The 24,927-nt window shown below is 38.5% G+C and overlaps 1 protein-coding gene across 9 annotated transcripts in view; it reads left to right on the top strand.

Annotated features, from left to right (window-relative positions):
* Nucleotides 1-10,804: 10,804 nt before the first annotated feature.
* LRRC4C (leucine rich repeat containing 4C) overlaps nt 10,805-24,927 on the top strand; it is a 1,157,697-nt gene continuing 1,143,574 nt past the window's right edge. For 4 of the 9 annotated variants that reach the window (XM_070228640.1, XM_070228634.1, XM_070228639.1 and 1 more), the window contains exon 1: nt 10,805-11,670. The gene's annotated coding sequence lies outside the window, so the exon portion shown is untranslated. The remainder of the gene's footprint in view (nt 11,671-24,927) is intronic. The other 5 variants (XM_070228635.1, XM_070228633.1, XM_070228630.1 and 2 more) reach the window with 2 other exon arrangements.

Here is a 24,927-nt window from a genome sequence, read left to right as displayed (position 1 = left end):
TTTTTATCAGCCAGTATGACAATGCTCTCTGGATTACTAAGAAAAGAGCCAGAAGCATAACTAAATTGTAAGCACCGCCTTTTATGGAAACATATTGAAAGAGTTATGTTAGTGAAGACCAAAAGCCTTGCTCCTGCGCCAATGGCCACAAGGTCAACCTACGCTGCATTGTTGAGTTAGAAATATGTTTAGGATGATCTACAAGAAGATTGCTTACAATTATTAGCCTTTGATGCCGAAACGTTCATGAAAAATTCCCTAAGCCTTGCTGAGTGTGGTTGGAAGGGTTAGATCATGCATGACGCTCATTGCCTACTTCTGTTCCTTTGGCTGAAGGTCTAAATTAAATTAAGTTAAATGGTTTACTTGGTGCTTTCTTATGGTGAGGACGAAGCTACATAAAGAGATCTCATGGAAAGGAGTGCCAAGAAAAGGCGTGCATTAATCTCTAACGCCTTGGAAGAGCTGACTTAAGACAACCACCCAAGGCCTGGAGTGAAGTAAGGAGAGATATATCCATCATCAAGTGAGAAATAAACATCATCCAAGGAAGAACCTGAAGAAGAAAAGGAATCCAAAGACAGGAAAGTTAAAAAAGATATTCTGTACTTACATAAAATCTCCAACTCTTAGTATCATATTTAGTTTCCTGGATTTAAGTACATATAATTGTTTTTCTTGTGGAGAAGTAAAATTGAAGACACCATGGACACTAGTAGTTGGAGGCACTAAAAAAAAAGGCGTTTTTGTCTACTTCAATGTTTAATTATTCCCCAGATCCAGATTTATTCTTAGGTGTGTATTTTCATTGAAGAAGTTCAATTTACAATAGAATCCTGAAACACTGTAATATGGCCTTCTTGTAAAAGTTGCCTCCCAAAGAAATGTTTTTATCTTAGAAGTTAAAAATAGCTTTTTAGATGTAGAAATTTGTTTCCCAAGTGCTAGAACTTTTCTTAGAGTAAGTCATGACATTTACGTTCTCTTTCTTTCTTGTAGGAAGAAAACTAGTAGACCATTTTAGCAACTGGGATTTGAGGAAAGTGAGGGAAATTCAGAATACACATTAGTATGTTCTTAATACTGATCTACTCAGTGAGTGATGCTTTTAAGCTGAATTTAATGAAATAAGGGCAAATTTCTAGTTTTATTCAAGCCATGAGTATACAGCATCCTTGGTAGAGGGTGTGGTCCTCGTTGTCAATATAAACAAACATTTCTCGTTCTGTGCTTACCATGAATGTGATACAATGGTGTTTCTCCATTTCTTCAAAGTTAGGTGAGGAAATACAACTCGTTTTCATAAACAGAATATGACTGGAAGTAATACATGTTGCTACTTGGCACAAACTTCTGAAGATGAGTATCACTTGCCATATTTTCTTGCCCATTCAAGGGTGAGTATGAAATCACCTGTCAAAGTAAAGTTTTTGTCGCCTGAGACCTTGAGAGAATACAATGAGTTATGCCCTTTTGCCAATCTGCAAAGTACCTACTGTGTGAACAAAAAGGTTTTTTTGGTTGTTTGGTTGGATTTTTTTTTTTGTTGTCACAACATAACCTAGTCTACTCTGATTAACTGATTACAACAGGGAAGGATTTAAAAACCTTCTCCATACAGCACCAAGAGTGAATGGTAATGTAAATTATGAACTTTGGGTAGATATGATGTGTCAATATAGGTTCATCAATTGTAATAAATGTACCACTCTGGTGAGGGATGTGGATAATGGGGAGGCTATGCATGTGTAGGGGCAGAGGATATGTGGGAAATCTCTGTGCTTTCCCCTCAATTTTGCTATGAACTTTAAACTAAAAAGAAAAAAAAAAGAGAAAAGAAACAACTCTTTGTTAGTATCTAGCATAATATTAAGTTGAGGAAGTTATTGAAAGCAATCTCTACAGGGCAAAGAATTTGCTCTGGACATCTATTCATGATCAATAATAAACCATGTTAGTGTCCTTTCAGGTTTTGACACTCCACGTGACGTAATAGAGAGAGAAGTACGTGAAAAAGTAAGAGACAAACTAGCTAAGAATGTGCCCTCCTTGTAATGAGACCAGCCTTGTTCCTGACTTAGGTCCTTTACACTTGCACTTCTCTCTGCGAGGAATGCACTTCCCCCAGATGTTTGCATAGCTGGCTCTTCATCATTCATGTATTAGTTTATATATCACTCCTTGAGGGTAGATTTATGGACAACCCTATCTAAAATAGTCCCTTCTCCTGTCACTGTCAATCACATAACATCCTTTATTTTCTTCACAACTCTTAAGCCATCTGAAATATTTCTATGTATGTTTACTGGTTTATTGGCTGTCTGCCAATAGAGATTGGAGATTCCATGACTGCAAAGATGAAGTCTCTTTGGTTCATTACTGTGTTCCCAGCTCAAAGAACAGTGACTGATATAAAATAGGTTGTCATATATTTTTGTTTGGATAGGTAATTAGAGACCTCCAGCCAAACCAGATTAAGAAGGAATGGATTTGCCCTCATTCTTTAAACAGTTAAGACAAACTGGACAAAATATTTGAAAGAATAGTTTCATTGGACGATAGTCATCACCAGACAGTAATCCCTGAGGGCAGGGAAATAAGTGAGGTAAGCCCTACTGATTCCACAGCTCACTGCATGGACAGAGTTTCTAGGCCCTACAGTAGGGAGGGGGAACTAGATGGGGCCCAGAAGTCACCCTGAGTTGAAGAAATAGAGGTTGGAGTCCAATGAGGCCAGCCCTCTAGACTGCTCAGGGCAAAGTACTGAAAGGGTGCCCTAAAGAGTGAGAAAGCTCTGAAGATCTTCAGAATGTCCTTACTCGTCTTCATCTAAGGACTGATCAGAGGATGTGGGTGAGGAAACTACAAATACCAGGTAAAGAACCACCTGGAAGAACAAGAGGAACCGTCCCCAAGATTCACATGTCGTCAGGAACATTTTATGTTCCCACCACTCAGAGTCGGAAAAAATCCCATAACACCTGGGGCATCAGGTAGAGTATGCAGAGGGCATTGCCTTAGTAGTGGGAAAAATTATCCTTAGACTAAAGGCTCCTCTGATCCTGCCTAACAAAGCCTAAAAGCAAGCAATGAAAAAGCTCAAACTTCTTCCACAGAACTGTGTTCCATAACAAACGTCAAGAATAGTTAAAAACAATTAATATCTAACAAGATAAAATGAAAAATTCCTGGCATACAATCACAATTACCAGGCATGCACAGAAGCAGTAATCCATAACCCACAGTGAGGGGGAAAACCAATCAACTGAAACTAACCTAGAAATAATGCAGATGAAAGATTTAGTAGACAAGATATTAAAATATATATTTTAATTTTATTTTGTATTTTCAAGAAAATTGATAAATACATAGGCATGTTAAGGAGAGCCATGGGAGATATAGAAAAGACCCCAAATGAACTTGCATAGATGAAAACTATAATATTTGAGATAAAAGAATACACTTCACAGGACTAATAGCATATTTGGTGCTACAGAAGAAAAGATTAGTGCACCTGAACACCTAGCAATAGAAAGTATCTAAACGAAACAGAGAAAAAAGACTGCAAGACTAAAGATCAGGGTATCAGTGAGATGTGAGACGGCATTAAGTGTGAAGCTGCCTAAGAGACATGTAAATTGGAGTCACCAAAACAGAGGGGTGGGGACAGAAAAACTATTTGAAGAAATAACCCCTAAAACTTTGATGAAATCAAAAACTCACAGATTCAAGAAACCTAGTGAAACCTAAACAATAGAAATCTGAACAAAACCACAATCAGGCACATAATCAAATTACTTAAATAACAGAGGAAAAGAAAGAACCTAAATGTAGCCAGAATAAAAAGAAACATTATGTCAAAGGGATAATACCAGTGTTTTTTTTTTTTTTTTTTTTTGAAACAATGAAGGGAAGAAGACAATGGGCCAAATACTTTTTTAGACGTACAAAAACTAAAAGAATTCATCACCGGCAGCTCCAAAGCATGCTAGAGGAAGTTCTTCCAGTAGAAGGAAAACGATACCAGATGGAAAGCTGTGACTACACATATGAATGAAGAGCCTTGGGAATGGTAATTACAATATGAAGGTAAATATAAATGTTTTTCTTATTTTTAAGTCATATTAAAAGGTCAAGTGACTGTTTAAGGACAAATAATATCAATTTATTGTTGGGTTTATAAGAAATGTGGAAATGAAATGTATGACAGTAATAGTACAAAGTCCAGGGGAGGGGAAATTAATGCATACTGTTGTATATTTATAGTATATGTGAAGCAGAATAATATTACTTGACAGTAGGCTGTGAGAACTTAAAGGTATAGACTGTAAATCTTAAAGCAACCCAGCCCCAAAAAGAAAGAAAGAACATAAAACAAAGAAGTATAGAAAATAAACCAACAAATGAGATAAAATGGAATTATTAAAAGCATTCAATCCAAAAGCAGATAGAAAAAGATGTAAATGGAAACGAAGAACAGATGAAACATGTAAAGTAGAAGTGGCAAGATGGTAGATTTTAACCAAACCTTATTAATAATCCCAATAAATGTAAATGGTTCAACCATCCCTAATTAAAAGTTAGAGATTATCAGATTGGATAAAAAAGCAAGACACAACTATATCTCGCCTAGAAGAAACCTGCATCAAATACAAAGAGACAAACAGGTTAAACGTGAAAGAATGCAAAAAGAGATAGGTTGCTAACATTAATCCAAAGACAGATGCAATGGCTATATTAATGCCATGTAAAGTAGATTTTATAAAAAGGAATATTACCAGAGATAAAGAGAGTTACTGAATAATGATAAAAGGTTAATTCATCAGAGGACATATTAAATCTTCGATGTTTATGTACCTAGTAACAGAGCTTCAAAATGCACAAAGCAAAAACAGACAAAATTGATAAATAAATCCACAATTACAGTGAAGAATTTCAGTAGTAGACTAAGCAGACAGAATATTAGTAAGCGTATAGATAAACTCAACAACATGATCAAACAACTTGTCCTAATTGACATTTATAGAGCACTTCACTTAACAACAGCAGAAAATGCATTAGTTTTAAAAGCACAAGAACATTTACCAAATTAGGCCATATTTTTGGCCACAAAACAGTTGAATCGAACAGAATTCAAATCATACAAAGAATGTTCTCTGATCACAATGGAATTAATTAATATTAGAAATCAATAATAGAAAGACATCTGGAAAATCCTCAAATATTTGTAACCTAAATAACACACTTATAAATTAACCATGGGTTATAGAAGAAACTGAAAGTAAAATGAACAACGTCTTGGACAGAATGAAAATGAAAACAGACATATCAGAATTTGTGAAACACAGCCTAAGACGTTTTTAGAGGCAAATTTATTGCAGTAAAAGCTTGCAGTAGCAAAAAAGATCTCAAATCAGTAGCCCAAGCTTCTGTTTTAAGAAAGTAGAAAAAAATCACATGAAACGTAAAGAAAATAGAAGAAAAGAAATAAAGATAAGAGCATAATCAGTGAAATAAAAAACAGAAAATCGATTGAACAAAAGCTAGCTGTTTGAGAGAATCAACAAAATTAATAAACCTCTAGCCAGACTAATTTAAAAAAAAGCAAAATCACAAATTTCTAGTATCAGGAATGGGAAGGGTCACCATAGATCATATAAATATTAAAAAGATAATAAGGAATTGTTGTGAATTGGTAAATAACTAATAAAGTAGTAGTTTGCACTGCAATTAGCAGGCGACCTCTACATGGGTTATTGTTAGTTTATGTAGAGGCTGAAGTTGAAAACAGGAGCCATGATCAATGACCTGATATATTAAGTGTCCTGTCTAGCGTATTTTCACCAAAATAACAACAAAAAATTATCTAATACCTGAGGTTTGGAGGGAGCTGTTAGGTTCTCGCTAGGGATCAAAAAGACAAAAAGAAGTCCTTTGAAGGTACATATTGTGTATATAAAATAAAACAAGTGTTAAGTGATATCAGTTAAATAAGTATTCTCTGGATTGATGAGAAGCAGTCGTTACAAATGTCCAAGCAGACCGCTTGAAGAGATTGATCCAAACAGCTCAACATTCATGCTAGAGTTATCTAAGCTTTCAATTTCTGGATGTAAATAAGAAGGGGAAATTATCTGAGAAACACAATGATGTCCAACCCTTAATAACTGGTTAAAACACTTTAAATAAAAGATCCAAGCTAATTTCAAGATGTAATTAATAAAAATTTAAAGAGATGGAATGATAGAAGTAATCTTTTAGGCCAGTAAACTAATCCAAAACACTTGGATTGCAGGCAAGCCAATTTTACAATAAGCCAAAGAGGAAACACATGCTAACCTGGGTTCACGTCCTATGCTTATGTCATAGCATATGATGTAGGCAGCAAACAAAAGCACGAGGACATGCTGTAAGTGGACTGTGGTCAAAAGAAACATGGATACTGACATTTTCACTCGAGAATTCTAAGAGGAATTTGCTCATAGAAATGCTGGTGGGATCCTTTCGTACTCCATATTGACTGCCAAGAAATAAAACATCCATATTAAAGTCATACGTTTATCTACTGTTCAGGGTAGCTGTTGACTCAGTACCCCAGATCAACTCTGAGAGTTTGGAATTTTCCAATAATGTGGATTTAGGTGCATTTCTTCTCTCCTAATCTAAACACACTGTTCAAAAGTCCCAGACTACCCGGGCACTTTTTAAACATTAAGGTGTTCTAATGCTAACATCTACTAAGAGAGAAGTCTTTTTTCGCAGTGTAAAGGGAAGGACTCATAGGCGCCCTTCTTTCCTGGAGTTCATATATACCGTGTGTCAGTCGCTATAACACACAACATTTAGAACCAGGGACTATTCCTGATATTCAGCTTTCTCAGAGTGAGGGAGGAGACATATTGAATTTGAAACAGAAATCAGATTTCGAAGAAACCTTCCTTCAACTTTAGTATAAATATTGTTCAACCTACTCTAGATTCTTAGGATGCTGGATAAAGAATGGGCACACCGGTGAGCTGTTTAATTCTTTATCTCACTCATTTTGTATCTGACACATTTCTTCCAGAGACCCGGAAGGAATTTATATGTAAATGATGGTCTGTGGTTTTTTGGAGGAGGTCATTGAGAGGACACAACCACCTGGTGGCCCGTCAGCTGCACCCAGACAATCAGAGGCTCTCCCTCTCACCTGTCCTTGGAACGTACGTTCGGCCACGGTTCCCACAGCTGGAGCCATTTCAAGGATGCCGCCTTGAGAAAGTTGTTGAGACCATCTGGATTGTATAATGACTGAACCCAATTAAGGCCTCTATTTAAACTTTTAAGATTCTGGCGGGTGTGTGGAGATCTACTCATCTCATGGTCACCTGAGAAAAGTCTGTAAGAAAATTCCCTCTCCCGTGAAAACCGGCACCTACCAATCAGGAATTATCTGCCTGTTTCTTCGGGCTTTCCTTGCCCTCTGTGTACAGGGGCCAGCTTCAGGTTTCACCTGGGAAATGCCTGTGACTGCAAACTAACAGCGGGACCATTCTTGGTATTTTTTTCCCTTGGCAAAGTATTTATTGAACACATAACAATTCTTTGATGAGATTCAATATCCAGACACCCATTTTATTTTATTTTATATTTAATTTTTTTAAAGATTGGCATCTGGGCTAACAACTGTTGCCAATCTTCTTTTTTTTTTTTTCTGCTTTATCTCCCCAAACCCCCCCTGTACACAGTTGTATATCTTAGTTGCAGGTCCTTCTAGCTGTGGGATGTGGGACGCCCCCTCAATGTGGCCTGATGAGCTGTGCCATGTCCGCACCCAGGATCCGAACCCTGGGCCGCCGCAGCGGAGCGCTCGAACTTAACCACTCGGCCACGGAGCTGGCCCCCAAGATGCCCACTTTAAAATGATAATCTGAGTTGCAATGATAATCTGCTGAAATCTGTCCTGGAATTACTGATTTAGGAAGTATCCTCGGTTTCCTGGGGCAGTTTTGTGCATTGTTAGTTATCTAGATTTTAGTGCTTGGAGGTATTGTTGGCTTCAAAGCAAGTCTTGTTGGGGAAGCAGTAAGCTGCCATCAGATTTTCTTTCTAAATATTCTGTTTGAATCAAAGTGACTTCAGACAATTCATCAAGAATGTGATTTCCCTGTTTTCGTGAGTCTGGGAGCGTGTACATAATTGCATGAAAGTATTTGCGTATACAATAAACTTAAAATCTGGTCCCATATTACTCAGCTACAGGTCTACAAAAACAATATCAAAACAGCTATTTGTAAAAACAAATTTTAAAAAATCTCTCAACATCAAAAGGATTGACTAGGTGATTCTACTTGTTTAATTTGGTGGCCAAAAAGACAGAGCTAACATAGTGAGAAATAAAGATCTAATTTATTTATGACGTATGGAATACTTATTGATTACTTATTATGTATCAGGAAGTATGCTAAGCACATAATGAATATTAATTCATTCCAGTTCTCATAATAATCCTACTAGGTGCATATTAATATCCCGCTTGCAAGTGAAAGAAAAAAAAGAAAGAAACGAATACTTGCAGAGATTAGCCACCTGATAGAAGGTAGAACAGAAATTTGAAGCCAGGTCTGTCTGGACTCCAATGCCCAAGTTTCTTTTTTTTTTTTCTCCTTTGTTCTCCCCAAATCGCCCTGGTACATAGTTGTATATTTTCAGTTGTGGATCCATCTAGCTGTGGCTTGTGGGAAGCCGACTCAGCATGGCCCGATGAGCTGTGCCATGTCCGCCCCCAGGATACCAACCAGCAAAACCCTGGGCTGCAGAAGCAGAGCCCGTGAACTTAACCACTTGGCAATGGGGCCGGCCTCCTGCCCCCCAAGCTTTTAACACTATCTTTTACTGGCATTTGGGCCAATTCGGGCTGGGAATTGGTGGGTACTACTTAATTGCATTTAGATAAATAAAGATGATATGCCAGGTTTCTAAAGCCTTTCACTTATTAACATAAGTACACATAATGAAGATCAATCAAAATTCTGTATATATTTTGCCTGTGACACTGTTTATTAATAATGTTCAATTCCCTAACATGAATAATTCTTTTAAACTTATTTTTATAGGTATGATCAAGATATGATCAAGAATTATTGCTTTACAATGGAAACCTTAAACATTTTCTGTATTAATTCTAATCAACTAATTTACTTCTTCCCACTTACCTGTATTGTAGTGTTATCTCGTAGTTTCTCTATTACACACAAGAAGATGTTGAATGTTATATTCTAGAGAATAAAAAATTATACCTCCTAGAAATGTTAGATGCAGAACTAATGTTAGTGATGTAGCATTTTTTTCTTTCAATATTAATAACAGATAATTACTGGAGTTATATAAGATAGTGATTTGAGAGGCATGTTTGGAAAAAAATAAAAGTCAAGTTGTTCTCCAAGTTCTTATTTGCACCTTTAAATTTGATAAAAATTCCATGTTTCAGGGACCGGCTGGTGGTGTAGTGCTTGGTTCCTGTGTTCTGCTTCAGCAGCCCGGGGTTCACAGGCCCGCATCCTGTGCGTGGATCTAGCACTGCTTATCAAGCCATGCTGTGGTGGCATCCCACATAAAACAGAGAAAGATTGGCCCAGCTGTTAGCTCAGCGACAATCTTCCTCAAGCAAAAAGAGGAAGATTGGCAATAGATGTTAGCTCAGGGCCAATCTTTCTCACACACACACACACACAAAATTCCATGTTTCAGATTAATGTTATGAATTTTACTAAAATCTGTGTTTACTAATTTAGACAAAACATTTACAGTTGTTGGTAGGACTCTTTTACATGTATCCTCTTTTGTGACATCTGCTGGCAGTAGCTGGCATTACAGTGCTGCATAATTTACCCTTACCTGCCTTTGCCAACTGTCCCATGTGTACACAGATAATACCAATTGAATTCACCTTAAGGAACTCACTGAGTACCCTTGATTAAGGAAGGGGTATTGTAATATGAGACCCAATCATACAAGAACAAAATTTAACCCTCTAGAAGCTGAGGAATTATTCACTTGGTATAGTATGCATACATTTCCTTTCATTGCTTAGTGCTAAAAGAGATATAATACTTATTTTTTCCCTGAAAACTCCAGTCATTTCATATAGGAGTGTTATGTTTGGTAATGCTATTGACAAGTGTCAACCAATCCTCCTAGGGCCAAAATGTCACTCAGACATTCTCTACAATTTGATAGTTACGTGACAAAAACTGTGTTAGAGTAAACTGTGAAGGGATGGAGTCTAAATCCATATTAAAAATGAATGAACAGTACCCAGATCCTTGCACACATCAAGTGCATGGTTCCGAAGCAGAATGCATGAGCAAACTTTTTATATTACCAGGAATCCATTCATCCTCCGTCCCATCAGTCAAATTCAGATACTTGTTGCCAGCTCCAAGATTTATAGGCTGGAGCTGGTTTTTGAAATTGCTTTGTATTTCCATTTAACAGCTAGGGCAGCAGCATGTTAAAATTTTGCCTTGGTCTCCTTGGAGCCTATTTATAAAGCTAATTTGTCTCCCTGGACATTTTTTTCCCTCTCTCTCTCATTCAAATGCCAGCTCCAGGCTTCTAAACCATTAACCCCCCTTTTTTATCTCAAACAAAATACTGTCATAGACGATGTCGTCGCAGGACAGTGATGATTCCGATGATATAGTCCTCCGAGGCAGCATGCAAACCATCTCGCCTTCTGGCTGGAGATGGATTCACTGGCCTCCCTGCAGACACGCAGGCACATACACAGAGCACTGGGAAGTGCACGTTTACTGTACTGCCTGCCGACTGCCTTGAAGAAACTGTAGCTAACCACCTTATTAGTATTCTTGCCTCCACCGTGTCTCACTTGCAGCATCAGAGGGCTGAGCAAAATGCAGTAGAACAGGGACAGACACAGCTCTGGCAATCATCTCAATGCAGGCTGCCGAGTGTTGGGGGTGGGGGATGCAGCACATCAAGATTAATAACCTTGCCATAATCCGGGGCACCCTGCAAGCAGACACCTCTGCTGATTGACCCGCTCCTGGCTTGATGAATCTGCCTGGGGTAGAGGGATCCGGAATCTGCCTCGTCCTGGGGGCCCCCCCTGATTTTGGATGTTCTTTTGATTCTACACCGATCTGGGAAGGTAACAGGGAGCCGTACCATCTGCAGCACACAGCCGCTATTGGAGGTTACTACTGACAGTTTTCATTACACTGGTTTGTGTGAGTGTGTGTGTGTTTGTGTGCGTGTGTGAGTGTGGGTGCCTGCTTTTGCGTGAAAGAGAATGTGTGAGTGTCCGTGAGTGTGTGTGTTTGTGTGACAGCCAAAGCAGGTATATCGTACCGTAGGAGATCTCTCAACAGCGTGAAATATTCTCTGGGTCCTTGGGCTCACAGTCTGAAGCCCCCCAGCTTTCACCACCCCTTTCTCTCCTCACTCCTCCTCCTCTTTCTGCCTTTGATGAGTTTTTGGCTTACTTTTTGGCGGAGTCTCTTGGACACGTTTTGGCTGGTGCTGGAAGATCAGATAAATGGAACCTTTGAAAACTGATTATTTTTCTCCCGTGTGACTTTAAAAAAGAAGAAGAAGAAGAAATAGAGTAGCTCAAGACAAGCTAGAGGATTTTAAATTTTCTTTGGTGAACTTTGAGGATCCATAAGGGTAAGTCACGGGACTCCTTAAATCTTAGTCGTTGTTTTCTTTTGATGTTTGTGCGTTCTTGCTTGTTTTTGGAAATCCATATGCAGTTTATAAGCGCATTTTTAGAGATTGTGATGCTCAGAAGAACTCAGTGTGTGGCATTTTGGGGCTATTTTCATGCCAAGGAGATTATTTCCATTTGTATAACCATCCCCCATCCTTCCTCCCATTTTTATACCTCTTATTTAGCTAACATTTTCACAGTGAATTCTACATATATGAAATCTGGAAAAATTACTTCCAGCTTTCTCTCTCTTTGAAATACTCTCCGAATTTGACCTCACCCCCCCCACCCCCCTCCCCGTGCCCCGGGAGAAAAATCAGAAAAGCTTCTGGCCGAGGCTCTGAGTTAGAGGGAAAAGTGTGTCTGCTGGGAGACTGAGGGTGGGGTTGGGGGGAAATCCAGACTTTTATGATAACTTAATAGTAGACTTTTTTTTTTCCATAGGGCTTATTTTTTTCTTGAATAGTTAAATCTGTTCTGGAGAGTAGCGAATGTGTGGAATACAGAAAAGCTGTTTCATCAGCTCTTAATTGGAGCAAATGGGAACAAAGTGGAAATTGTTTAGTATTTTGCACGTCTTTTTTTACACTGATTCTCTTGCTATTGCATCTCATTAACCTTTCTGAATGCGGTGCCCCCTGATTAAGCCTAGAGTCTCTCATTTTGAAGCATATCCTTGCCCCATGGGACCCCTAGAGAAGGGAGTGCAGTTGCAAATTGCTCTTAATTGTCTACTCTTGGCCGTAAAAGCAGGCAAGCAGCGTCAGGAATTCAGGTGACTTTAGTTGAACATCTTGCCTAACTCAGTCCCTTAAGTGTTTCCTGGTGGTTAGCTGTGCTTTCTTTTTTTTTTCTTCCTTTCCCTTTCCTTCAAAGTAAAATGTAGATAACATTTTACTTGTTTTCAACGCGAGGTTATTTAATTAAAGCAAAATACCATTTCATTGTGATAGCATCTGTGTTCCTATCTCTGAGTATTTTTATCTCTGCCTTGGCATCACTTAGCTTCTCCCAAGAAGTGCAAATCACTTGTAAATATATTTCTAAAATCCTGAGACCCCAAGTGCAAGCAATAGAGCTTCAGTCTTCCTCTGTCAGGGCATATGGATGGTTTATCCTAAAAAAATGGTGATATTTCATGGAATGTTAGCCAACTCAAATGGTTACTGTGAATGTATTCATGGAATAGATCACAGGTATGTTAACTAGGCAAAGGAGAACATACCTAGTGTACCTAGGTGTTTCTCTCCAAGTATTGATGTTTATATAGATAGAGAGATGGTGCAAATGGTCACATGAGATTTATTCAGAGCTAACTGACTGGGTCAAAGATTTATGAAAACATCCAAGGTAAGAGATGTCAAAGATCGTACTCAAATCATTAATGCTATTTCTTTTTTCTAAAAGGGTTTCTTGAAAATTCTGAACTAAAAAGGAAAAAAACGCTTAAAGATGAGATTATACTCTGATATTTCTATGGTCCATCCCTGCCATCTGTCTAATGTCTTTGCATAGTGGTATTAGAGAAACCGGTAAAGGATGCCCCCCTTCCCTTTTGTAACTGATACTTACTCCACACAGTGCTCTTGGTAAAAATACTATGGGAAAACTCTCTCCTGTCAGTATAATTTATGATATGTCTTTCTTGTCAACTGTTTCTGCTCAGGATATTTTCATCTGTTATGCCGAGAAAGGGATTTTTTTGCCTTACCCAGAAAGGGATTTTTTTTTTTCAGTTTTGAATGACTCAAACATAGGAAAAACCCCAAATAAAATTTCATTTTGTGTGTTTGGAGAAAACAACCTGGGACTCATGAAACCTGAAGGCCAATGTAATAGATGGACAAGAAACACAAAGTTTACTGTTCTAAGGAGCGAGCAGAGCCCTGATGCTCCAGTGCCAATGGGTTACGTCAGGGGTGGAAGGTTCCCAGACTCTGGCTGGACCATCACCATTGCTTAGGTTGGTCAGCTCTTCATTAACCTGCAGCTTTGGATAACCAGTACCAGATACAGAGGCCAGTATTTTACGTCATCTATTTTGTGTTAGGACTGTTCTGAATAAAGAGAAGCCCTTTGAAAATGCCGTTCTGGAAGTTGGCAAATTACTGCCTCTTTTTATCAAGGCTATTTAATTTTGACTGTTCCTTCTCCCATTCCCATTCTCATCCAGTGTGGGTATATTTAGACTTGTAGTGTTGGTAAAAATTAATTGCATAGATTATTCTCAACACCATCTTAAAAAAATAATAAAGATAACATCTTGCCTTTTGTGTATTTAGGATTTAATCATTGTAATGAGTGAATCTTCTAGCAATAGCAACACTTTCATTATCACTTATTTTAGGCTAATAATAGAAGTGGGGTACAAGCCAACTCAGGATTTTCTGATTACAGCTCATGCAATGTGCATAGCTTCTCGCTGATATCTCCAGGTTCCTCCTAGTTTTTGTGCAACTGTAACTTTGTGTCTTTATCATCAGCTCAGGTCAGAGCAAGGGTGAACAGCTTTCAATCAGAACTGGCTCCAGATCCATGGCTTTCTTTTGTCTTTTTCTAGCTTTGTTTTGTGAGAAGAATGTTTTGGACTTTGACAGGGTTGGTTTTCTTGCTTAGTGAGTTCAGAAAAGAAAGGGGAAGAGAGGGAGGGAGTTTTTCATTTCAGTAGGGGTAGTGAATGGGTCAGAGTGGACAAAGAAAAGTCTGAAGTCGCCCATAAGAAATATATGCAGAGTTACATTTTTTTTTTTTTAAAGATTTTATTTTTTCCTTTTTCTCCCCAAAGCCCCCCAGTACATAGTTGTATATTCTTCGTTGTGGGTCCTTCTAGTTGTGGCATGTGGGACGCTGCCTCAGCGTGGTCTGATGAGCAGTGCCATGTCCGCGCCCAGGATTCGAACTAACGAAACACTGGGCCGCCTGCAGGGGAGCACGCGAACTTAACCACTCGGCCACGGGGCCAGCCCCCGGAGTTACATTTTTAAGAGAATGAATTGGCAAAAGATTGCCTTGAGTTTATTTGGGGAGAATAAAGGAAACTCCAAATCCATCTCTATTTTGTTCCAGTCAGTTGGCCAGCCTTTCCGTGGGTCTTTGCTCCACTGAGCCAACCAGGCCCAACACTCTCCAGAGTGTTTCTATGTTTTTAAGACCCAGGGCACTTAACACATGAATGGCTCTTTCCTTCTGTAACAAACAGAGCTAACAGCTGGAAAGTCAGCTGCTGAGAACCTTTAAAGGAAGCCAGAAAGATCGCCCAGTAAGTTGCTCTTGGAGCTCTGGCCCTGGAGGTGGGTGAGGACCAGGAGGACTGAACTTGAGGTTTTGATTGCTGAGTCATTACAACAGCCTGGAGCTGTGTGTTAGCACTAAGAACTGATGCTGACATTGGGGCTAATGCTACTAGGCTAGAGCATCAGCCTACAGCAGAAAATGCAGACTCTCGGGATGAAGGAGCTATATTCTCTGATGACTGATGCATTTGTGTCTTCTTACTATTGTTCTTCATCACTTAAAAACAACATCTCAGGGTCCCCCAATAAATTACAAAAGAAAGGATGAATTAATTGAAGTGCAAATAGGACAGGGGCTTTGCAGTGGACTAAATTAATTCACTCAATTATCTGTACTGCCATTGGGACCACTCAGTAGTCACAGGTAAGATGGGGAGAGGGAGTAGCCCGGGTTTAGAATCAGGAGAAGGAAAACCCTGGATTGAGTATCAGAAGATGTCAGTCAAGCATTGACAGTGCTGCTTAATGGTCAAAAGTTACTCAAAGTCTCAAAACTCTCATTTCCTCCTATATAGTTTGGAAATAAGCATTCTTAACTGAGAGTGCTGTCGTGAGGATTATGATGAAATATTGCAGAATAAAATAATCTGTGATTATACATTCCTGGAGAAATGTAAGGTACTATGGTAATGGGGACCTCGTATAAGGTTCAAGAATCTACAAAATGATTTCTCCAGTATGATTTTAAATTCAATTGATTAAGCAGAACTGGTCTTTTCTTCAGGATGGATGATCAATGTTTGCATTGTTGTAATTTGGTTGTTTTCCCAAATGTTGACTATACCTCTTCTTAGTAATTTCTGTGGTATATTCTTACTTACATGTGGGTTTGTGTGTGTGGGTGTGTGTACATACATGTGCATATGAGCATGTATGCATGTCAAGTAATGGAGCACAATTTTGAATTCACAAAAAAATAGATAATATTTGATGACCTGAATCCATTGGCATTGGGTATCCGGAAAAGACAAGAAAGAGTTGGACACACTAGGCTTTTCCATGGGAATACAGACATCATTACAGAGTTTGCAGGCTCCAGAAAACTCCAAACCGCCATGAGGCTGTTGACTGGAATTTGAGTTAAACTTGGAAATTGTATCACTAGGATATCTATTTATAGTAATAACATAGGTCATGATGATTGTCACACTGAGGTATGTTTGGGGGACAGATAGACAAGGATTAAAAGGCTGGATTGGAGAGCACGATGGCAAGAGAATGTGTTAGTGATGAGCGCTGGCTTTGGACTTAGACACATTTGGGATCAGATACCTAATTTCTTGGAGCCTCGATTATCTAATTTGTGAAATAGGGACAATCGGTCATTCAAAGGGCTTCTGTGGTGAGTGAATAAATGATTGTATAAACAGCACTTGGTAAAACCCTTGACATAAAATTGAAATTCTACAGGTAATTCACATATATTGTCTTTCTCTTCATCTGGCTTAAGAATTAGGAAGACCACCCTAATTCAGTGTATTTATATAACTTGTGCAGGTGGACAAAAGCCCCAAATATAATCTGAGAGCTAAGTAAGACTGGAGAGGGAAAGCTGTACTGGAGAGAGAAGGCTATATTTCTGGAAATTAGCTCATTTCATGTACTATGGTTTCATCAGATCTTCTCTGGGAGCAACTAAAGTGCCCTTTCTAGATGTCACCTCATGTATGCTCACAACTTCCAGAATGATCCTGAATATAAGTAGTGAGAATCACGTGCACCCATCCATACGTGGTTGCAGAAACATAATTCAGATGTCAGCAAGTGATGTTAACATTGCTCTTTATCTAACATCTTGTTTTGTTCGCAGTTAATGAAAGGATACATATTTATTAAACCCCTACCAGGTACAAGCACCGTGACCATTGCTGTGGGGAAGGTAGACATGCTCATGTCTCTTTGCTGCAATTCCTGCTTTTGGACAGGGCATGCTGCAGTCTTCAAGGCCGCCCCCTGGAATCTGGACTTAAGAGTTAAACAGAATTAAGATTCCCCTGCAAGAGTCTGACCTACGTGGGTCTGTGTCATTGTGTATGACCTTTATTTAGTTAAAGAGCATATTGCAAAAGATGTAATAATCCTTGTTCCTATTCATGTAGCTGAGCTGAGCTGTCAGTGATGAGTCCAGTTTGGCTTTGTTAACTCTGCATGGCTGGTACCACTTGACCCAGGTATTTCTGTTCTGCAAAGTCAGCCTTTTCCTGTGCATGAAGGGAGCAGCGTTTTGTCCTTCAGGTTGTGGGTTCTTTCTATCCTTATAATGAATGGATGACGTCTATTTTATGCCCTGCTGAGAAGGCAGACAAGATCCATGCTCCCTGCATTTTAAGGACCCGTTCCTTAAAATCTAAATCTAGTAGAGTAGAAAAGAGGAGACAGATGTCAACTGGTCAAAATAACAAGTTCACTGGCTTCTACCACAGCCTCAAGCATCAGGATGTGTGGTTAGAACACTACACTGAACTAAGGAAATTCTCTCTGTAATATACTGCCGATTATATTGCCAGCACACATCGACGCAATGTCATAAACGATAGTTTATTCTTCCATGTTGTCAACAAATGTGTTACATGTGCCAGGCACTGCAGTAGGTAAGTTAGATTATTTACTTATACTTCTCAAAAATAGATAAGACAATATTATTTCCATATTACAGATGAGGCAAAAAGTGATTCATTCCTTTGCCCCAAATTTGGAGTTACTTCAAAGTTCATGTATATTTTCTACTCCACGTGCTTTTTTTTTTTAATTTTTAGGTTGCAAAGCACATGCTCCTTCACACAAATCCTTGAGTATAGACAGTTCAGAGCAAATCTTCTCTCAATTTAAATCAAATAATCTTGTTCCCATAACAGAACTCACTCTATCAGTGGAAAGGTGTGGTCTCAGCGTCTCTAAGGGACTCTGAAGAGTCACCTCCCTGAACCAATGGGTCCCTGATACAGTATATCCTCAATACCACATTTTTGTGGTATTTGGCAGCATCGTAGCCTGATGTAGAGGTCTACTTAACTTTGACAATTACCTAAATCTTACTGGAATGATATCACATGGAGTGTTGGCAATGGTATAAAAGTATTACAGTTACAGGACTTGGAACAAAGTAAAGAAATGGAGATCTCTTCTGAACCATTAATTAGTAAGTAGCGTTGGCAGTATTTGTAGAATGTGCTTTATGGATAGTATCTCCTGATATGATCGATCGTCTACTCATTAGTTATGTAACTTTGCATAGACTATCTTTGTACCCATTTTTCTTTATCTTACCTTGCACCGTTGTTGTAAAAAGATTAAGAAAAATCATACTTATAAAGGTCCTAGAACAGAGATTGGAATTTAGTTGGTGTTCAATTCAAGGTATCTCATTATAATAATTATTATTTTTATTTACTTATAATAATTAGTAATAGTATTGATTATGATAATTTAGCAATCTCAGTTTGCATATAACCCTTAGTGTACTCCACAGTGCCAGGGGTTATACAAATTGTCACCTCACATGAATAAACAGAAAAGTGAATATCTGTGTGTGTCTGGCCATAAAAATAGGAAAGAGAGGAGGAAAATTATCTTTCAGCAATATTGATGTCAGCGGGGAACATGTTGATGGAAAAAGAGTGATTTGGTGCAGAGCATTCAAGGAAACTAGAGAAACAAAGAGAACCAAGTCAAGATTTCATGAGCTGAGCAATTCTTTGTAAAGTCAGATCTAAAATGCTGTTGAGTGTGGGAGTATAGCTCACGCTTGGCTATAAACAGGAGAAAGGGTCACATTTTGAAAGCTTTCTTGATGAAGAAGTAACAGTCTTCCTTTGACTTTGTACTGACAAAGAAAAAAGGAAATTCCAACTCTAGGTTGAAAAATTTCTCTAGCTTTTGTATTCAACGTAGATATTTCAGTGATGTTTTTATCAATTTTTGGTGTTCTAGCTGTTCCTTTTTAAATATATATGAGCAAACAAATCAGCAGTTTAAGTGTTTGATGGTAAACCATTCCAGGATGCGAGATTTAAATCCGTTGTGCAGGTCTTTTTGGTTTTTATATTCGTGTAGTAGGTAACAAGTCACAGAAGCTTGCTCAAGGACCAAGTAAACACACAATGATTCAGGGTGCACTTCTTTTGAAAAGTAAGATTTGAATTAAAACCTGTGACCGTATATACCCAGAACCTCGTAGATACTCAATATGGAAGAATTGTTTCAATAAGAAAAGTTTTTATATCAATTGAGACAAATGTTTGGATAACAGAGTAAAAAAATGTGTGAAGTGCAAGCATTTTGAACAATCATTTTAATAAAGGCAAAGTCTTTCCTGAAAACGTGAAAACATGCAAATGATTAGTAACACCAACAGTGGATAGGTTTGCTAATTTTTTTCCTGTTGGAGATATTCACTATGTATAGTGATAATAAACATACTGGATACAGAAACATAGAAGGATATAAAGCTCTACTCTCCCTTCTTCAAAAGAAAAGCCATGTTTATATGTGACTTTTGCTCAGGATCTTTCATCTACCAAGGAACCTAGACTACTACTATTAAACGTTAAACATTTTATCCATCAACCTGTTCTGATTCCAATGCCCAAAGTAAGAACAATATGCAAGTAGTTTTAAATTTTTCTGAGTGTCTCCTGACTGCAAATAGTTTCATGAACTGGAGTCTGTCCTGCTCACGAATGGCTGAGTTCTTGTGTTCATCTGGTCGATGCTTTCTCCTTTTTCTCTTTCCTCTTCCTTCACCTGTCTTGCCCATCTGCCAAGACTCTACTGGATGTGTCTTTGCCACTTCAACCTTGATTTTTATCTCTCCCATCACCGTAGGCACTGGCACATTTTTTTCTAAGCTTTCACTAAGTAGAATTCTCCCTATCTGGCACATGTTTTTCTCCCAAGACTCATTTGACTATAACCACATATATATACTGGAACTATATATATATTTCTACTCCTGAATCTTAGAACTATGCCATGGGTCTAGGTCAAGATGGCTTTTACATAAGTAAATCAGAGTTTTCAATGAATGCTCTTGTGGATGATAATATTTTCTTTTTGCTTCTGTGGTCATTTCAATGGTGTCATTTATTCAACATGTGTTTATTGAACACCTACTTGGTTCACTATTATATCAGAGTTATAGTGTGGAACACAGTGTTGTAAACATGTGATATTTTTCCCCTGAATTATGTTAATATATTATCGCTGATGTTACGCTGGCAAAGGAGAAATTAATTTGCTAGACAAGGCAGCATAAGGGTTCAGAACCAAAAAATGATGGAGTCAATACATACAAGTCAGAGAATGGAGTTATCACTGGGGAGTTTGTGCTTGAGGAAATTTAAGGAAGAAAGTGAGACTTGAGTTTGGCCTTAATATAATGGGAAGCAGCAGAAATTTTTCTGAAGAAATGGAAGAGATTAGAATTTTGCATATATCGGTGTAGACAGAGTAAGGAAATGCATCAACAAGTAGTTGGTGAGTAAGAATAAAGATATGGGGCAGGCCCTATAGAAGGCCTTGAAAAAATTCACAAAATTAACACGAGAGCTGTCATGTATTTAACACTATGATATTCCAAGTGGTATGCCAGGAACCTCACAGTTGTGAAAAGGGTGTATCATTATTCTCAGAATACAGATGAGGAAATTGAGCCTCAGATGACTTGTGATTTCCCCAAGGTCATGAGTCGTCACATGCAGTACACGATGTCTGTCTAAATGCAGCTGGCTGCAGAGCCCAGGTGTCTGGAATCCTCGCTTTCTGGACTTTATTCTGCCAAACACTTAAGTCAGACACAGTGTTCTCTATTTTTCTCTGTTGCTTTTTAAATTTTTCTATGCTCTTTTAGGTGGAGATTGTTTTCTGTTTTGCTGTAACATTTTTCACCTTGAACAATTTTCCTGGACTCCTTTCCTCTTCTACCAATGATCACTGAAAAGAGAGCTTGGACACGGATACACGCAAAGACTCATCTATCTAGTGTCCTCTCTTTCTTTTCCTTGTGACGATCTGAAATCTGAATGTCTCTTTTCTATTTTCTGGAAGTGAAGCTAGCGCTTTATACAGATGGTCTGTCGGACAGACAGATGGTCCAAACCTCTCTAACGGTATGTTCTAGAGGGAAACGTGTCTATGAACTGCCAGCTCAGAATGGAACAGCACTTAACATGAGCATGAAGAGTCCATAGAAAGGCTGCTCTCTGACCTTCCAGTCTTAAGCCCAATTCTTTAATTTGGAATTTTTAGAGATATGAGACACACTTTTTCTGCTGTAAGTAGATGGTAGTTTCTCTCTCTCAAGCCAGAGAGATGATAGTTATGCAACAACACATCTAGAAATTTGCCAGGCAGTTGCATAAGATGTCATTTTTCTTGGCCTACGGACTGGATCCAAGGTAAGATTCCAGGAGAAGCAAAAGGGAGACTGAAGACAGTCCGCTCTAATTCTGACCACATCCTCTACTTGTAGAACTAACAGAAGTTTTGCCTATCCACAGGAAGCCACTCAATCAGATTGATTCTTGGGTCATTACTATCAATCTCTGTGGGGCCAGTACAGAGTCACCTGCCAGGCTTCTGTTTAAATAACACCTGGACTCTCTCCCCTGATGAGAGCAGAGCTACTTGATTCAGAAACGGCAAAAAGACTAACTTCCTCTCCCTGTCTGGGCTTGAATATGGTTACAGAAAAAGCTGCCCCCTTCAATATCTATTTTACACTTTCATAACACCTCCCATCGTGGGTAGTGATTTCCAGGTGTGGGGAGGAGGACATCTTTCCCTGCTCCTGCCATCTGTCCTCTAGCCTTCATACCCAGCGGAGGCCATAGAGGATGCAAAAAAATCAGCGTCAGGCAAGAGGTCCTGTCTCTGACATTTACTCAGACTATCATCTCCCTTCCTGGCTTGCTAGAACTTCCTGATTTCCTGCTTCCTTTTCTCCGGTTTCGATACCTTTTGTTTTATACTCCACCTCCAAGTTTTCCAACATCTACCTCAGGCCCGCCTTCTTTTTTGGTGACATCTTTGATTGCTTTCAGATTTGCACCCTTTGTTCTCGTCTCAGTTCTGCACACTTACCTGATTTCAAGCCACCTAGGGCTTCAGATTAGAGGCATTGCCTCTGCTAGCCCCCCCACCTTGCAATATCGAGTTGCAGTTCTCAACTCTCCAGCCTTCTTGTAAGGAGTGAGGAGCAGATGATGCCTTTACATAATGACTCCAAGTCTTCTCGACCTGCAAACTCTAGTTATATATTTGTGAATTATCTCATTTCTCTGTCATTTGATGTAAGCATCTTTACAAAGGGGCAATATTCTTATCTGCCAAATTGGGATCATGATTACGACTAGCATCTGTTCAGCATTTACAATGTGTCTAGGACTTGATATTCATTATCAAAAATTTGATCCACCCCTCCGAAAAAACTGTGAAGTAAATATACAAATTTTAAAGATGGGAACGTTGAAGCTCAGAGAGGTTAAATAAATGGCCAAGATCACATAGCAGAGGTCTGTAAGAATCAAATACCTATGTTTGGCTATATGATAGTATGCTACCTTCTAAGTCATTTAAAAAATATGTAGTATCTTCCTTCACAGGGGAAAATATGAGATTTTTTATTTGGGTGTGTACGAAAAAGCTTTGTCAACTTTAAAGCTCTATGCAAATGTTAATTGTTGTTATGTTCTATCCTAAAATTATTTATGGATGACACCGCATATATTTATGTAGCTTAGTGTAACAAATAGCTGATTAAGGGGCAATCATTTCTCAATTTTAAAGCAGAAATATTGTGGATGCTTATGAAATAGAGCTCCAAAAACAGATGCGTGTTGCAGCCTGCTTGGTGTGTCTGGTGAAATACAGTAGAACCTGACTAAATTACACTAATGAGTTGGAGACCCATTACAAATTATCACATTTGCCCAATTAGTGAAGGAGTAACATAGAGAAAATGACTAAGAGGCAAAGCTGATATAAAGAGAAGATAAAACTTCAAGTAAGCCTAAAAGATGTTAGCAACACACAACACACACATGCACACGTGTTCACATATCCACACTCACACACACACACACACACACACACAAACTCCTTTACTCTGCAAGAGGTGAAGTTGCTGACATTATCATGAAATATACAAGATGTGTACAATATGGCTGGATCTATGTGTATATTATGGATCACTCAGTTTCTCTCTCTTTCTCTTACAGGAGAGAATAATGAATGGAAGTTCACTGTTTTGAGCTTCCAAAAAAAACTATTTTATGTTTCTACCTGAATCCAAATTTGGTATTACAGTTGGAACATTATTATATAGTGGATTGTAGTGCTACATTTAGTTTAAATTTTATTATATGCTTTGAGGGTTGCCTTACCATCCTGAACACATCAGTAAGTATTATTACCTTGGAATCTTGTCAGTTACAGTACTTTTTAGTTACTAAGTTTTTTGTACAAGTCATTCTTCACATATTCTCCGGGGGCAGAGCCCTTGTTTCCCAAATTCGCTCAACAAACTTATTTTGGGGACAAGAATAAAAGGCGAGTTATCTACCAACCTCCTTGGGTTTCTAAAATCTCACCTTCTTAGAGCTCAAAGAATAATATGCATTTTAAATCATTAAATACAAGTTATTTTTCATGGGATTTTAATACTTTCAAAACAAGGCTTAGTAGAATTTATAATTAGAAACAAGACAATTGCTTAGTTACATATTTCATTTGTTTCTACCATTTATTGAATATTTATTTGATGCCAGTGACAGAGATGCAAATAGATGTTGTTTAATTCTTGGTATAAACATATACTGGGTAATGCTACTATTATGTTTAATGTACAGATGAGGAAACTGAGATTCAGAGAGCTTAAGTAACTTGCAAATGATAATACAGCTAATAATTTTTAGAGCTGGGATTTGAGGAAATACAGGTCCCGATCAAAGGAACTTAAAGTCTGCCAAACATACGGTCACTTTCATCTCATGCTTTATGCTAAAATTATGGCTTCCAAGCCCAGACCTGTATAATTAAAATGACGGCCTACTCTAATTAACTGCTGTCTTTTTTCTCCATTTCTAAACTTCTCATTCCTGGGCTTGGATCAGATGTTCAACGTGATTTCACTTTTTCCTTTAGTTTTGAGGCTTCAGAATCCCTTTGCACTTTACCCTGTACCTAAGGACTCTCTTGATTTGTTAAATTTAAAATAGACAGTCTTTTAGGGCAAGCAGTCTAGAAAAAATGTACTTGTAGCCCTTTGGTAAGGAAAAGGGTCACCTTGTCCGTGTTTGTCTGTGGTAAAGGGAAAAATATGGCCACAAATTCCATGTATCCTGGCTCGTACATCCTTTAGCCATGTGACTCTTATGAAGAAGTGGAGTCTGTTTCCTCACTCCTTGAATCTAGACTGTGGGAGAAATGACATGACATAACCTACAAGGATAGGCCTTTGGAAGCCTGTAGCTTCAATTTTCTTCCCTTGGAGATTTGCCTTGAGACTACCATGAAAGGAAGCCTATCTAGCTTACTGGAGGTTGTATACAGGAAAACTGACCCACTACTCACCCCATTCTCCCCATAGCATGTCATCAAAAGCCAGCACCAGCTGCCAGACATGTGAGTAAGGCCACCTTGGCCCTTCCAGCACAGCCTGTTCTCTGGCTAAATGTCGCTGTGTGAGTGAATTAAGGCGAAAGGAGCAGAGAACTACCCATCCAACACAGAGAATGGTTAGACACGAGACATCTCGAAGTCTTTACACGTTGGGATGGTTTATTACACAACAATAGTTAAGTGGAACAGGCTTGCATATTACACAAGCATTATCCATTTCCTAAGATTTAAGTTGGAGTGGGAATGAATTTGTGAGTTTCCCAAGTTATTGTCTTTCTCAGTTTTCTTAAAAAAGAGTAACCT

Source organism: Equus caballus, chromosome 12 (assembly GCF_041296265.1).
Source record: "Equus caballus isolate H_3958 breed thoroughbred chromosome 12, TB-T2T, whole genome shotgun sequence".
Taxonomy (NCBI): Eukaryota; Metazoa; Chordata; class Mammalia; order Perissodactyla; family Equidae; genus Equus; species Equus caballus.
This window is presented reverse-complemented; position numbering and strand designations above follow the sequence as displayed.